Raw genomic sequence first — 16,083 nt, 5'->3', positions numbered from 1 at the left:
TTAGACCGCTCCGTTCCTTTCCGTCATATATCGGAAGGTAATCAAATCAAAGCACTGAAAGCACTGAGGTATACACTGCTTGATAATATAATCCATTTTTTCATTTATACATTGCTAAATGCACTCTCAGCATTATCCTTTAGTATGTATATCGTTTTTCCTGTCGACCAGAATGTTCACCATACAGTACTATACATTGTGTAGTCTTATATTTCCCTATATACCCATCGTACATCCATCGTTCTTACAGTATCACATAAGTTATCTATAGGTTCCTCACTTTTTATTTAATCAAAGGGCTGCAAGCTCTGTGGTATTTTCTGATCTTTGCAATCTAAATCGTACTGTATATCTGTATGTATTTTCCTGTATAAGTTTATTTTTATGAACTATAATTCATCTTGCAAGGCACCAGAGTTTGATACATACGGAATTTTGCATAACTACAGTAGAGTTGCATCAAAAAATCATTTATGTTCATTTTTTATGACAGCCACACTTTATCCTTGCATATCATGGCTACTTCCTTAACAAAGACACTTAAAAAAGAATTTTAAAAAAAGTTGCCTCGACTGGGATTTGAACTCCAGACCTCTCACAAACTAGACGAGCGCGTTACCCCTGCACCACGGAGAAGTTATATAAACGATGTCTGAATAAAATCTAGTCATTCTTAATTTAGAACTTCCATTGCATTCCGGGTTTGTAATCCTTACTAATTTCGAGGTATTTTGTTCAGGATAAACCTGTTGTTTAAAATTGAAGTAAATAATTTAGCGAAATCTTCTCGCCGAAACAGTCCGACATGTAGAATCTATATATTCCACTACTCGGCAGTCAGATTTATTTGTGTAGTATTCGGTAATCGACATCGCTAAAAATAGCATTTTCATTGATAAAAATTAAATTCATCCGCGTAATTTGTGATTGTGCATTATTGACAATTCTATAAGACAACGCTACTTTTAAACTTTGAATGCGTTGTAATTTGTTGGATACTTGTAACAAAATAAAACTATTTCTTTCTTTTAAATCGCTAGTTTTAAGCTGTTTTGAGAACTAATTGTTGTTAGGTTTGTCGTGAAATTTTGTGTCAGAGATTGAATGCCAGCTTTGTATTTACTGACCTTCGGTCAGAAAATACAAAAAAGCAAACCTACCGGTATGTACATGTAGCAAAATTAAGTAGTTGGAGCTAGTGCCAAATTGATACTAAGGTCAGACATGATTTGAAAAACTAAATAATTGTTCATAAAACTTTAGTAGTGACATTGTAGCTAAACAATGTACACATCAATGGTTACATTATTGCCCTAAAGTATGTGAAATTCTTTGACCAGGAATAACATTGTGGTATGTGAGTTCTAAAAGGGCTATCATTCAGTCAAATCCATACTAGAGTGATGGGTCTTCTGTATAATTATATCTCAATCAAAAATTGTTTCAAGCAGGGTCTTTCAAACATAAATTTGAAAGACCCTGTTTCAAGTGAATATTTCAGTAGTTCTGTAGATTTTGTTGCATGCAAAACATAATTTTAAACAGGAATTTATTATTCAAATTGAATTGATTTGAGTCAAAGTCATGTTATACAAAAGTTCATATGTATCTAGGTTTTGAATATTGAACCATTATAATGATAAAGGACATTTTTGAAGTTTTAAACTAATCTGCAGTAGTTCATAAACTATAAACAGATCAATACATAAATTAATATAAACAGATTAAAATAATTCATTTTCCTATTTTCTGAACATAAATTTAATGTATTTATTTCTTAATGCTTACACTGATTTACAGTTGGTTACAAATGATTATTTTTTATCGTCGACTCTGGCCACAGATACCTATATTTAGCTCCATGCTCTGGCTTAATCGACAATATCCTCAAGTTCGAGAATTGTTATGGGTCGAATGGTCGAGTGACCGAATCTTTATTTTTACTCGTTACTGAATCAGGCAATAAACGCTGAATTTGAAACATATTTCTTTTCAAAAATCTAAGGCATACAAAAGTGAAAGGAAAATCATGTGTAAAAAGGTATTCAAAAGAATAGCTTACGAAATTTCTATTTTTCGAAGCCACGATAATTGCCAGGCTTATTAAGATGCCAGCACTATTAAGTGTTGAGAATTGAGTACCGCTCAAGCCGGTGCTAGGGGGCGTGAGGGATGTTGAACGCATTCATTATCCCTCAGGTACAGACTCAATCAAACCGAGTCTGCAATTCTCTTGTAATTTTGTTGTGATTAATGCTTCCGAGGGATCACTTTGTTTCCAGATATTTATACTTCACAACAGCAGGTGTCAAGTGCTGTGTGGCAGCTGTAAAAAGTTGCCCCGTACTTCACTTCAGTGTTGTTATATTTTTCTGGTCCTCCGGGACAGGGTCTTTCAATTTCTATTTGAAAGACCCTGTTCGGGATCATTGATGCCAGCACTATTAAGTGTTGAGAATTGAGTACCGCTCAAGCCGGTGCTAGGGGGCGTGAGGGATGTTGCACGTATTCATTATCCCTCATGTACAGACTAAACCAAACCGAGTCTGCAATTCTTTTGTAATTTTGTTGTGATTAATGCTTCCGGGGGATCACTTTGTTTCCAGATTTAAATAATAAAAAAATAAAAAAAAAACATTTTCGGTTACGGTTACGGAGCTCCATACTCATTTTGTATAACATTTTAGGACAATTTTATTGCATAAATGTAAATCAGAAATTTTATTTGATGAAATATCTATCTTAGATGTTTCGTCCCATTTATATAATTCTGTCGACTTTACTATATTTACGATGCATTCATTCATGCTTGCAAGCGCATGCGTATATGCGAAGTTTAACGCGTAGGTATATACTACGATCAATGATCTGTCATTTTTGTTTTCTTTAAAGGAATGTAGACTCTATTTTTTCATGAAAATGAACTATTTGGAACTTTCAAAGCAGTAAAACAACTTTGCATACAATATTTTAATGATGTGTAGTCGGAATGTAACAATACTGCAGAATGAAGAACTAGTTTCTATAGCGGTTTTATCCGGATGTGGATGTTGTTCGGTAGAGGCTAAACCTGCAACGCCTGTGGAGATTTAGCTTATAACTCTATATACATTGCAAGCAATGTATACAAAAGTATAATGTCCAAACAAATACAATTAGAAAAAATGACAACACTTAAATTAAATTAATTACCATGTTCTTGACTTATTCAATCTAGGAAATCCTATCGCCATAAAATTTCTGTATTTAAATGTTTCGCACTTGTTGCAGTAATTTTATATTTTATTATTCATAAAAACCAGTGTCTTTCAAATAGAATATTGACAGACCCTGTAAAAACTGACAAATGCGGACAATCTTAATATATTTAGGTAATATCAAGACATAATTTAATATGTATCGAATGGCCGTCATATCCAACATACTCCTTATAGATATATCACTGCGGTATACCGTACCCCGGATATTGCTCGATATTATGAGGACTTTCGTCCCATTTCGCGACTTTGAACGAGGAAAGAAGGTATGTTTAGTGACGATATTTAGTCATTTTGAATTGGTTTGATATAAATTTTGTAGAAAAACAAATACTACGATAATTTCTCTAGTTACTGAAACACCAAAAATGTTGAGAAATAGCTTTGAAATATAATTAGGAGGTAAAATTCGTCTCTTTGCTCACGTGATAAATGAGCTCGGATCAGTCAAATTTGATGTTTTTGTGCATATACTTCCTTAAAAGAAAAACTTGAATCGAGTGAAATGTGATAATGATGATAATGTTTATGTTGTAAATGTTCAATCAACAATAGAACCTCAGATGACAGTGCATTTTGAGAATAAATACACATGTCAGTGTACCGAGTATTGCGTTGGAGTTGCCCGCCGGTGTCACGAGTATTGCTTTTAGTGTAACGAGTATTGGTTATCAATGAAGAGTAAATGCAAGTAGTAAACACAAAGTATTTACCACATTTAATTTTAAATATTTCTTACTGTGTATACTTATTTACACTATATGTGCAGAATATGCAGAATTCGGAGGTACTTTACTGGAAACATCTGCGAATAATCCAGATTTACATTCCTGTTCGTGAAAAATCTCAGCCGAACGAACTCAGCAATTTTCTGTGTTTAAAATGTTCTCGTTGCAATCGAAGGATCAACCTTTCCAGAATTTGTTAATAATTATTGCATATCTTACTTTAAATAGTAAACAAATGCATCCAAAGTGCATTAATACTGCCTCAATATTGTCAATATTAGACGGTATTGAGCAAGTGTGCCAATATCTAATATCAACCGACTTCCTTCTATGCCAAACATCCAGATAAAGGTAACTTTCGGGCATTTTGTACCTGCACTCTAGCAACGGCAGACCGTCTGCACGTGAAATTTTGTTACGCCATTAGCAATGAGTTACCGTATGAATGCCGAGCGGGTACAGCTCAAAAACCGAATAATAGATTTTGATAAGATTATGATAAAGGGCAGCAGATGCAATAAAAAGGTTATGTTCCTTATAACCTTTAACCTCATAAAGGCGTGTTTTGAAGGCTTTACACCCCACCCCTTTTGAGGCCTCATCTAGTGTAAAACATGCGCTATTTAGGCCCCAAACACGGTTTTTTCGTTTGAGAAATGTTGTTCAAAAGTGTGATCACTTTTTCGGCGCCACCCCAATTAAAAAGATACATCAAGGGGGTTACGCAAGGGGGGGGGGGTGTGCCCCCTTCTGTTTGGGGGTTTGAAGTGGGGCAGTAGCCCCTCTAATCGCCGAGAAGACTTGGGACTTGTGGGGGGCTAAATGGCCTCAGGTCGATTTAAAGGTACCGTGTAATAAACGCCGAAAACCTAAGACTTTATCTCAATCAATTGAGAAGTTGGTGCACCTTGGAATCAGTTTTGATGGGAAAAAAAAACAACGCAAAATAGAGGTTTTTGGCAATTTTGAGACCCCCCCCCCCGTTGCCATGATAATTGGAAATTTAAAATTGAGCATGCTATTCCACAGGCTATGGTCCAGCTAACATTTGTGCCCTGTTTGATCAGTATTGAAGCATTTTTTATAGTTTCATAGCAGTTTGAACTTGTAACAAGAGGCTTAATTATAATTCAATGAAAACAGCCATTTTTCGCATTATGCTCATGCAGTAAAAGGTTAAGACGATACCGGCATGCTTGGACGGCATAAGCCCTCAGGCCAATATTTTATTAAGTGCGTCGATATGTTTCTTAAGGCAAACTTGCCCTGTAAAAACCTATTATCAATGTCATCTAAATATTTTTTTTATTCTTGTCCATTTCAGAGATGGGTCTCCTTGATCAAAGTGTCTTGAGACATGTATTTAAAGTTTAAAGTTTTTTATCGTCAATTTTGATGGTTCTACCCTGCTTCCGACCCTGCACACACTTAATTTCATCCATAGTGTGATTTTCAACCAAATTGGAAATTAAATCTCTGTATTTGCCCGTATGAAAAGAACGGTAATAACACTGAAAATGCACTGTTGAATCTGAAATATTTGAATAAATATCATATAAACAGTACATTATCAGAAAAATGAAATTGAATCGATAAACAGACGTGAAAATTAGACAAAAATACCGAGTTTCCATACTAATGTGCTCATTCTGTTTTGCAATACTCTGTACACTAAAGTTGGGCTATTTTGCAATACTCTGTACACTTAAAATCAATACTCGGTACACTGACTTGTATCTTTTTTGGCCTGTATCTTTTTGTACTTTCACACTTTTTGCCTGAAATTTGGACAAGGCATACTTAGATTGTGAATAAAAAAATTGCTCGATTCAATTTTTTTTTATATTGGTAATATGATAATTTCTAACGATTCTACAGTATCGCGGTCAGTATTTTCTAGTGAGCAGCGGATCGTTTAGGGGTAGTTTAATCGATTTTACAAATACCTGTAATACTTTTACGTCTTTTAGAGCTACTAAAATACCTCTGGATATATAAAACCCGTTTAGATAAATGAAATAGCCATTAGTTTGGAAAATATCGTCGCTAAACTTACCTTCGTTCCCCGTTCAAAGTCGCGAAATGGGATGAATGTCCTCATAATATCGAGCAATATCCGGGGTACGGTATACCGCAGTGTATATGAAGTTCTAAAAATTATTAATGATCATCATAAATAAATTAAATTTAAAACATGTTTGTCAAATATGATTTGAAATAAAGCTGAAATAACACTATACAGTCAGCGTTGTGTACAAACTACATGTATGTCTACAGTACTATTGAAAAAAAATATTGTGATTCCATTTCCTTCTGCAAAGTATAAATATCCCCTAGGATAATGATATTTAGCGAAACGGAACGCAATAAGATTTGTAACTGCCAACTTCCCCACATGAATCAGAGGTGGAGGACAAATGATGGCAGACTAAATGTCTTATCAAATCGTCACGGAGAATATTGCCTGCCCAAGGATTGAACTCGCGACACCGACGCTACTACCTATTGATCTAAGTGGGCGGGTTGGTAACTTATACAATTATCGTAAAAATCAAATTAATAATATGTTTGGTTTAAACATATTTATTCAACAAAACAAATAATAATATGTTTGCCATATATAATTTTAAATAACATGCACTAATAAAGACTGAAATATCAATATTACAGTCAGCGTTGCGTAGCAACTATGTCTCCAAAACTATTCATTGTGAATTCGTTTCATTCCGCAGCAAAGTGTAAATTTTATATGTCTCGTAGAAGACTAGTAATAATATTTAGCGGAAAGGAACGTATGAATGTGATAATGCTTGTACAAACTTTACATATGAACAGAAAAAAGAAATAGCTACGAAATACCGGTAGGGCCATTTCAACTTCATGAATTCCCGATTTCATCATCATGAATTCACAAGTTAAATTTCGTGAATTCCCGTTTTCAACATACGGAAGTCACGAATTCACGATTTAAGCTTCATGTTTTCACGATTTCAACTTCACGAATTCACGATTTCAGCTTCATGAATTCACGATTTCAACTTCACGATTTAACTATTTCAACTTCGTAAATTCACGATTTCAACTTCACGAATTCACGATTTCAACTTCATGAATTCACGATTTCAACCTCATGAATTCACGATTTCAAGTTCAAGTTTCAAGTTGAAATCGAGAATTCACGAAGCTGAAATCGGGAATTCATGAAGTTGAAATGTCCCCGCCGGTCTTTCGTAAATAGCAGACTACCTATGAAGACTCGTCACTTTTAGAAATGACAACATTTAAATCAAAGGCAACGCTATTTATCACTTTAACCTTTTATTCGCAGTATTCTGAAATCTGGATATAATGACCTTATGTAACGGGTAGGTCATGACTTTTGAATATTTATTAATGCTGCAAGTTTTAATGTTATGAATATACCATGTATGAAAATAGACGTTTTAACAAATTAAAAAGTTTCAGTTTTGTTTTGTAAATACTACAAGCTTGTCGTCTTCAGTTTTCCACAACGATTCTCGCGAATAACTTTGAAAGTGGCAACTGTTCATTTCAAGTACGATATTGTATAATCACTAAGTATTTTAAACGAAATCTCCATTGAATGCTAGTAGATTAATAAGTTATGAAAACTGTATCTTATATTATTATTTCAGTGCTAGATTTAACACGGTATAGACATGCACATGATATAACAATGTTTAAATCATAGACAGAGTTTCTGATATTTAAATAATAAAAGTAAAAACTTTAAAAAATCATCTTCTCTAAATTGACAAATGCTAGAGGTTAGATATTTTGCATGAAACATTGTGTAGTGAACCTCTAGCAAGATTGTTCAAATTATAGCCCTTGGGTCAAAATTGGCCCCACCCCGGGGGTCATTGATTTTCAGTCACTATGTACATATAGTAAAAAAATAAAAATCTTATTTTCTGAAGGTACAAGGCTTAGAGCTTTGATGTTTGCTTTATAATATCAGCCATAGGTCCTCTACCAAAGTCGTTCAAATTTTGCCCGTGGTGTCAAAATTGGCCCATGTGCACAGATTAAGATGTAAAGTGAACTTTGATATCAGCTGGCCTAGATTTTGACAAAGTGTCTTACTGTGTTGTCCTTTGATGTACAGTCACGGAATTTTGGCCATGTGAAATATGACCTTCACCACCAAATTCACTAGACTCAACTGCATTGATAGATTCCTACTCTTATCTTTTATTTGAATAATACATGTAATAGATTTAACCACTTATCATATCATAAGTGTTAGATAGGTCAGTGATCAATGCATTATGACAATCTTCAATTGTATAGAAACAAAAAAAAATGTGCCTACATAACTATTTAGTGTTGTACATGTATTAATGCGGTGGCATAGCATTTTTCACAAATGCATTCTTGTTATAATATATAATATATAACATTTTTATATAAATTCTATAACATTTAAAATCGAGGTTAATTATCATTCTGAAAAAAAAGTCGGAACACGTGATTTAATGCATTTTTAGTTTTTATTTTAGCTAATTTTATCCTTTATCCGACTTGAATGAGATGCAAAACAGAAAACTATTTCTTTTTTCTATCACTTTTCTATTAATTATACTGTATACTTCTTTTATACTATATGCTACGTCTCATGTGATGCCATCAATGCTTGCACTTTTTGTGCATTTATCGGCATGTTCATTCCCGACAAGATCGATATGACTGGGTACCCATACTAGCGTTAACATAAGGTTTTCCATTAGTAACGCAGAACTATTTCTCATGATATTATTGCATATTATAGTTGGTTGATTTTAAGAGAATCCGGCTTTGATTGATTTAAGAACACTTAAACTATCTGTTAATTACGGAATTCCATAAACGACAGCCTACTGCTCACTGCCTACTGCTAACTGGACAGCCTGCTGCTTACTGCCTACTGCTAACTGCTTATTGGCAGTCTCAGTCTATGTATGGATCAAATAGAAGTATTCCGCATGTACACACATGTGCGCCGGCCATTTTGTTGAAAAAATCTGCTTGGAAAACAATGGTAGGTAAATTAAAAAGGATTATTTTATAATTAAGCCTAATAATTTGTAATTTCGAATTCATTGCAATGACTTGTGTACGTCCCACCATTGCACACTGCATTGGTTATGTTATGAAATGGTTCCACGTGCCTCTTGCACAGGTGATTGATACATTGTCAAATATAGGACTCATTTTAGGGTAAATCAACTCAATAATATTTTATTCACAAAGAATCTTTGTTCAACAATCAACATGGACGGGCTTGAGCCCACTATCACTCGGTTGAGAGGGGGAGATCTGGACCATTATGTCAACACTCCCTTATTTCATTTAGAATTTAATAGTTTATTAAACTTTCATTTGACAATGTAATACATTTCTAGAAGAATATCTGTAATATACTGGTGAAATTACGGGTGAAATTTAGGCTAAACATTCTCTCAAAATCAAAAATGTGTGAGTTCATTTACGAGGTCATTTTGGTTCAGTTTTCATTGGCTGTTAGTTATAACTTATAAATGTGTAATTCCTTATTAGATGTTATGTAATGCATTTTTAATAAGTTGATTGCACTCTTTAGTTTATGTTGCAAAGATATGTGCTTTGAAGGTTAATTATAGAATCAATTTTATTCCAGTACATTTGATAAATTTGACAGAAACATTTCAATGGAGGAACAGCCCTTACACAGACAAGTAACAGAACCAAGACACCTGTATGAAAATATTGAAATTACAATGGAAGAGGAAAAGGACTACATAAATGTATTGGATCTTATAGGCGAGTTAAACTCGCCTTCCTTCTGAAAGCATAAACAAAGACAAACTTGGCTTCAAAAACGTTCAATATTTAAATAACATAGAGTGCAAACATGGAGTGATAAATTTCAGTTTAGACCAGCTTAATTTACTTATATGAAAAGCCATCGTTATTCTCTTGTTTAAATTCAATTGTGCTATTGAAAAACTCTCAGAAATAATAGATTCTTAACTATTTAAATTTACTTAAACATTTCTGATAGACAAAATGATCATGTAAATGTTACAATATATTTTTTGACGTGCTTGTTTAACCTTTTCCCTTATATAAGCGTGTTTCGACGGCTTTTTGCCCCCCCCCTCCTCCTTTGAGGCCTCAAACAGTGAAAAAATGGCCTATTTAGGCCACCAACACTGTTTTTCGTTTGAGAAATGTTGTTAAAGAAGTGACCACTTTTTCGGCGCCGTTCCCCATCCAAATATTACATCAGGGGGTTGCTAGAAGGGGGATTCTGTTTGGGGGGTTTGAAGGGGGCGGAGTCCCCCTCATCGCCAAGAAAATTTTGGACATGTGACAGGCTAAAAATGGCCTCAGGTCGATCTTAGGGTAACTAGTAACCGACACTGAAAAGCCTTTTACTTGTTCTCAATTCATTGAGAAGTTGCAGCACTTTGAAATCAGTTTTGATGGGGAAAAAAATGCAAAATAGTGATTTTTTGGCAATTTTGAGACGTCCCCCCGTTGCCATGGTAACAGGAAATTTACCATTGAGCATGCTGTTACAGAGGCTATGGTGTAGTCAACATTTGTGCCAAGTTTCATTAGTATTGAAGCATTTTTCATAGTTTCATAGCAGTTTGAACTTGTTACAGAAGGCTTTTCAATGAAAACGGCCATTTTTCGCAATACGAGGGGTGTCCCAGAATTACGTGGACTTTTGCTGTAACTCAAAAACTACTGAAAATAAAAACAAACAAAAAATTAACATGAACAAAATGCAACTTTATTGCATTAGTACAAAATATTTCAAAGTTGTCCGGCAAATGGATCAGTGTCTGTGGGCAGGGTAATGAGACAAGGGGTAGCGGGTGCGGGGCAGTCCATTCCGACGTTACGACGTCATTCCGGTGGCGTCGCTAGTTGTTAATAAATGCGTGGCGGCGAATGTCAGTTTTTCTCAACATAGTCGCCGCCTAACTCAATACACCTATGGTATCGATATATCCACTGATCGTACACCGCCCTGTGGCACTCCTGGTCGAAATCAGCCACCACTTTCTGCGTTGCGAACGAGAGTGCCTGGAAGGAATCGAACTTCCGTCCCTTAAGTAAGCGATATTGTACATATACTTAATCCGCAAATTATAATAATAATAATAATAATAATTATAATAAAGCATACTATTAACTTTTGTTACGATAATAGTGTTAAAGACGACGGTGATAATGCTGACGCCGTATTATTATTATTATTTATCATTATTATTTTTATTATTATTTTTATTATTATTATTATTAATATTATTATTAATTATTATTATTCTTTTTATAATTATAAATATTATTATTATTATTGTGTGTTTATTTTGCACGCAAAGACAATGTGCGTTAACAAGGGAAATAACCTATCATGCGCACTATCATCTATGACGTCCTTGACTTCCTTAATTGACGCTGCAGTCAACGTTGACTTTCTCCATCGACCCTTGTCGTCTTCAATGTCCTCCCGGCGTCTCGAAAACGCTTATCCAATTGAAAACGAGTGATCGACAAACAGGAGGTCTCACTTTTGCAGTCTCCAACATTTCCTGCGTCTGTGTTGGCGTCTTCCCAAGATTAACACAAAACTTGATGATAGTCCGATGTTCCGCGTAATCCGTGGACGTCATTTTTTGTTAAATATCCAAGAGCAACGGTTGTCAGTTGTCCGCTGGTAAACAATAACGGAAACAGCTATGACGTCAATATTTCAAACGAACGTTCATATGACGTCAATGCATATGCTTACGACGTCGCGCCATTTTTTATGTATAAATACGCAAGATATACGAAAGTAAAGACAACTTATTAATACAAAATATTGGACTGCCCCGCCCTGCGCATACTGCGTTACTATAGCGACGTAAAATATGGAGAAGCAATGTTAGAAATTTAAAAATAATGGACATATTCATTAAGGATATGTTAAAAGTATTGTGTACAAATTTGCTAAAAAATGCATTAAAAAATAAAAAAAGTTATAGCAAAAGTCCACGTAATTCTGGGACACCCCTCGTATGCTCATGGGGTAAAAGGTTAAAATCCATATTTTATTTAATTTTTATAATTACATATCTTGTTAACAAACACACTTAAAAGTGAACTTAAGGTTGGTTATTTTTTTCTATTTCTCTTTGCAATTACCTCGAGTAAAACCAATGAGCAAATCTGCCTTCGTATTTGCCAGAATCATCCAATAAAAGTCATTACTAATTCTATCAGGGTTTTAAAGGTTTGACAACTAAGGTAAACAGTTCTAAGACATCGTGATAGTGTAGAGCTTCTATAGTATAAAATGAAGCATTTTTAAGTTACCATTCTTACAACGTGTATATCACTTTATATTGCAGAGTATATTTACATTAATATAATTTCATAACAATTATATAATTCATAACAGAACTTTTAATTATAATTCTGCTTTTATATTCATTGATTCCCCCGAAACTTTACAAATATTTTATATAGATTTTGATTTTTTACAGGCGTGTCATAATTTTATCTTAAATAACGGCGTATTCAAGAAAGTATTAGCTTACTGGTCTAAACATTCTTAACTTTTTATGTGGTGTTTTTTATCAATAAGAGTATTTTGTTTTCATTTTAATTGAAAATAAAAAAGTTCTTTAAAAATAAAATATCATAATTTTCTTGTTATTTTGTTTATGTTTAGCCCCCCCCCCGGAAAACAAAATTATGACAAAATGAATTGAAGATGGTTATATATGTGTTAACCATAAAGCAAAGTTTGTTTGATGAAAGTTGTAGCATGACCAATTTGGAAAAAAATCAACATTGTCCACATTTAAACAGTGTCTTAGTCTATCAATTTTTAATGCATGGGATCGCGAAAAGATGAAGATTACGTTATATTATTAGTTCCATAAGAAATACGTCTGAAGCTCCAATATCTTTAAAACAGCTTTACAAGTTAACCTAAACACTCTTTTCTTAAGACAGTGAAATCAATATATTGCTGGACGTCCGTAATGTTATTTCACTGTCGATGTTATCATTAAAAAGAGGCGAACAGCTGATGACGTTACTAAAATTTTGATGACACTCAAACTTAAATACCTTATAACTTTAACAGAAAAGCTTTTTTGAAGGTAGGGTTTGGAATATTTAATGACGAAATGTTGACGTTGACGAATCTTATGAAAAAAAGGATTTATTATCATGAGAAAATATAAGTTTTTGTGACTTTAAACTAAAAATACCGCATCTCATGGGATAGTGTGGTTATTTTCAGTCAAAATTCACGCCCAGGGCCAGAAATTTGTTAGCATGCTCCATTGGATGTTGACTATGAATCCATAACATTGATTTACTCGAACACAGTTGGGATATGTTAAAATAGATGAATACTTACCGTACGTCAATTGTATTCCCCGCGCCGACATGTATATACTGGTACAGCTGTCGACGCTGGAACAGCTGTCTGCCCATTTGATTGTACGGTGTGGTATAATGTTGTTTTTACTAAATGTTTGTGCCGTGATAAATATAATGAATAAAATATACTTTACACAAACAATCATACACTTTGTGCGTAACCATAAAGCTATATCCTTGGCGACATGACTACGCTGTCTCGCAGAACAAATATCCTGCATTTTCTTTATTTACAACTGTTTTGATCTGATTTCAATCTGATTTCATTCCTAGACCTTATATCTACTTAAAACGTATTTGTTTTAATATGATTCGCTGTTTAGATGAAAGTTGGGGGGAAAATAACCTGTTTCATGATGAAACGGTCCATTTCAACGCTGAATTGGCTAACTGGGAAACGCCGCCACAACTGCATTTCAAACACAATTATAACAACTTTACGTTTTCTTGAACTTTTAATCAAATGTACATGGCATAGCATTCTCTGAATTTCGCTATTCGATGTAGAGTTTACAAAATATATAAAGAAAAATGAAAACATTTGACACTTGATTTTAGCGACATGCACCAGCTATGTTATTATGTTTTTGATTGTATCTACTGTCAATGTCGATATATTGATGTATTGTCAATATTTGTCTCTCAGTAAATGGATGACAGCCCTATTTGATATATTATCTAGAATTATCAAGCAGATTTTACGCGTACACTGAAGGTACAAGTCATCCTTTTTCTGCTTTATTGCCTTAAATGAGTCAAGTTGTTTCGGTAGATAACGAAATATGAACTCTATAAAATGATTTACATACCAGAAAAATAATGTGATTTAAACACATCTGCTGATGTTTCTAAATTCAAAATTTTACCATTTCATGCTTAAATGTTGAATTATGCTTAAGCCGGTGCTAGGCGGCGTGGACGGTAGTTTACACTTTACAGAACCGTCCATGAACAGGCTCAATCAAACTGAGCCTGCAACATTTTCAATTTTGTTGTTTTGGGCTTTCTTTTGGGATTCTTATTTTCTCCATTGTAACTAGTATTTTGTAATATCTCCATTCTGGAAAATGACCTGTAGATATAGACCTATCATACAGTATCTGGATATAATGTAATCAGTTATGTTGTTGAAATATTGTGCATTCGTTGTAAGTAAATTTGCGAGGGTGTTAGAACACTAAATTTTGAAAATTACCAAGTACCTAATGACATCAGCAAGGTTGAAAACTACAAAGAGTTTGGGAGACTGATCCAGGTCTGGAGTGGCCAAAGTTGTAAATGTGCTATGTGTCTGTAAATTTGCTATGTGTTTGCTAATTTGCTTAGGTTTTATTTATGTAAAATGCTTAGATTGCATGTTTGTTTGTTTGCTTTGTTTTTGTTTGTACTAGATACGTCATCTCTTGTGTCATCGTTGTCCCTTTGAGATATAAAAGAAACAGAAACAAGGGAAATGAAGTACAATGTAAACTAAACCAAATAAAGTAGCTTCACATATGCATTGCTTAATACAATTGAAAATGTTGAAAAAAGAAACATTCAGGTCTTTGGATAAAAATGATTAAAAGTGGACACAATGACAAATAATGAGCATACATATACTGACTGTCGAGTAGTGGAATATATACATGTCGGAATGTTTTGGCGGGAAGATTTTCGCTAAATTATTTATATCAGTGTTAAACAACAGGTTTATCGTGAACAAAATACCTCGAAATTAATAAGGATTACAAACCCTATATAGAAATTCTAAATTTAGTATTATTTGATTTTATTCAGGTACTCTTCGTAGAACTTCCCCCTGGTGCAGTGGTAACGTGCTCGTTAAGGGTGTCAGAGGTCTGAGGTTCAAATCCCAGTCGAGGCAACTATTTTTTCAATATTTTCTTAAGTATCTCTTTTAAGGAAGTAGCCATGATATGCAAGGATAAAGTGTGGCTGTCATAAAAGAATGAACATAAATGATTTTGATGCAACTCTAGTCATACAAAATTCCGTATGTATCAAACTCAAACTGTTACAGTAAAACATCTAAACGCATTCGCTGCATTCCGGTGCCCTGTCAGAAAATTTATAGTATATTATAAACTGATACAGGAAAATACAAACAGATATACAGTACGAGATCAGAAAATACCACAGAGCTTGCAGCCCTTTGATTTACAAACTCTGACTCAAACTTTTCGGGTTATACTTAAATACGTACGAAAAGCCTCTCGGTGAACTATAGAGGAACTTGTGTTTTCTAACAGTCTTTGTTAAACAGAAGTGATTTTCATATTTTATATTTACAGTTAATACGCATTTTCTCCTTCGTTAAAACATTTGACCATTTTAAAGTTTTTGAGGTCAAGTTCATAGATTTTAGTCATTCACAACCTTACCCTGCACGCAGTTGTTTTATATTCATGGTGTATATAGATCCAGCTAAATTAATGTAGATTGAGAAGCCTAATATCTTCGATTTCGCGTTATTCTTGAAAGTTGCCCTAAGACCATGATAGTTTCAATATACAGTGTACAAATGCGCATAAAGAAAACCGCACTACTTAGTTGATTCATAAATCTAAAAATCAAAACAAGTTGATAGTGTTATTTCCTTTATTACCATTAATTTATTGTTACCAAAGCAAATACCATTCTGTTACGTTTTTAACAAAAAC

Source organism: Ruditapes philippinarum, unplaced genomic scaffold (assembly GCF_026571515.1).
Source record: "Ruditapes philippinarum isolate M1 unplaced genomic scaffold, ASM2657151v2 ctg7327_1_1_1_1, whole genome shotgun sequence".
Taxonomy (NCBI): domain Eukaryota; kingdom Metazoa; phylum Mollusca; class Bivalvia; order Venerida; family Veneridae; genus Ruditapes; species Ruditapes philippinarum.
This window is presented reverse-complemented; position numbering follows the sequence as displayed.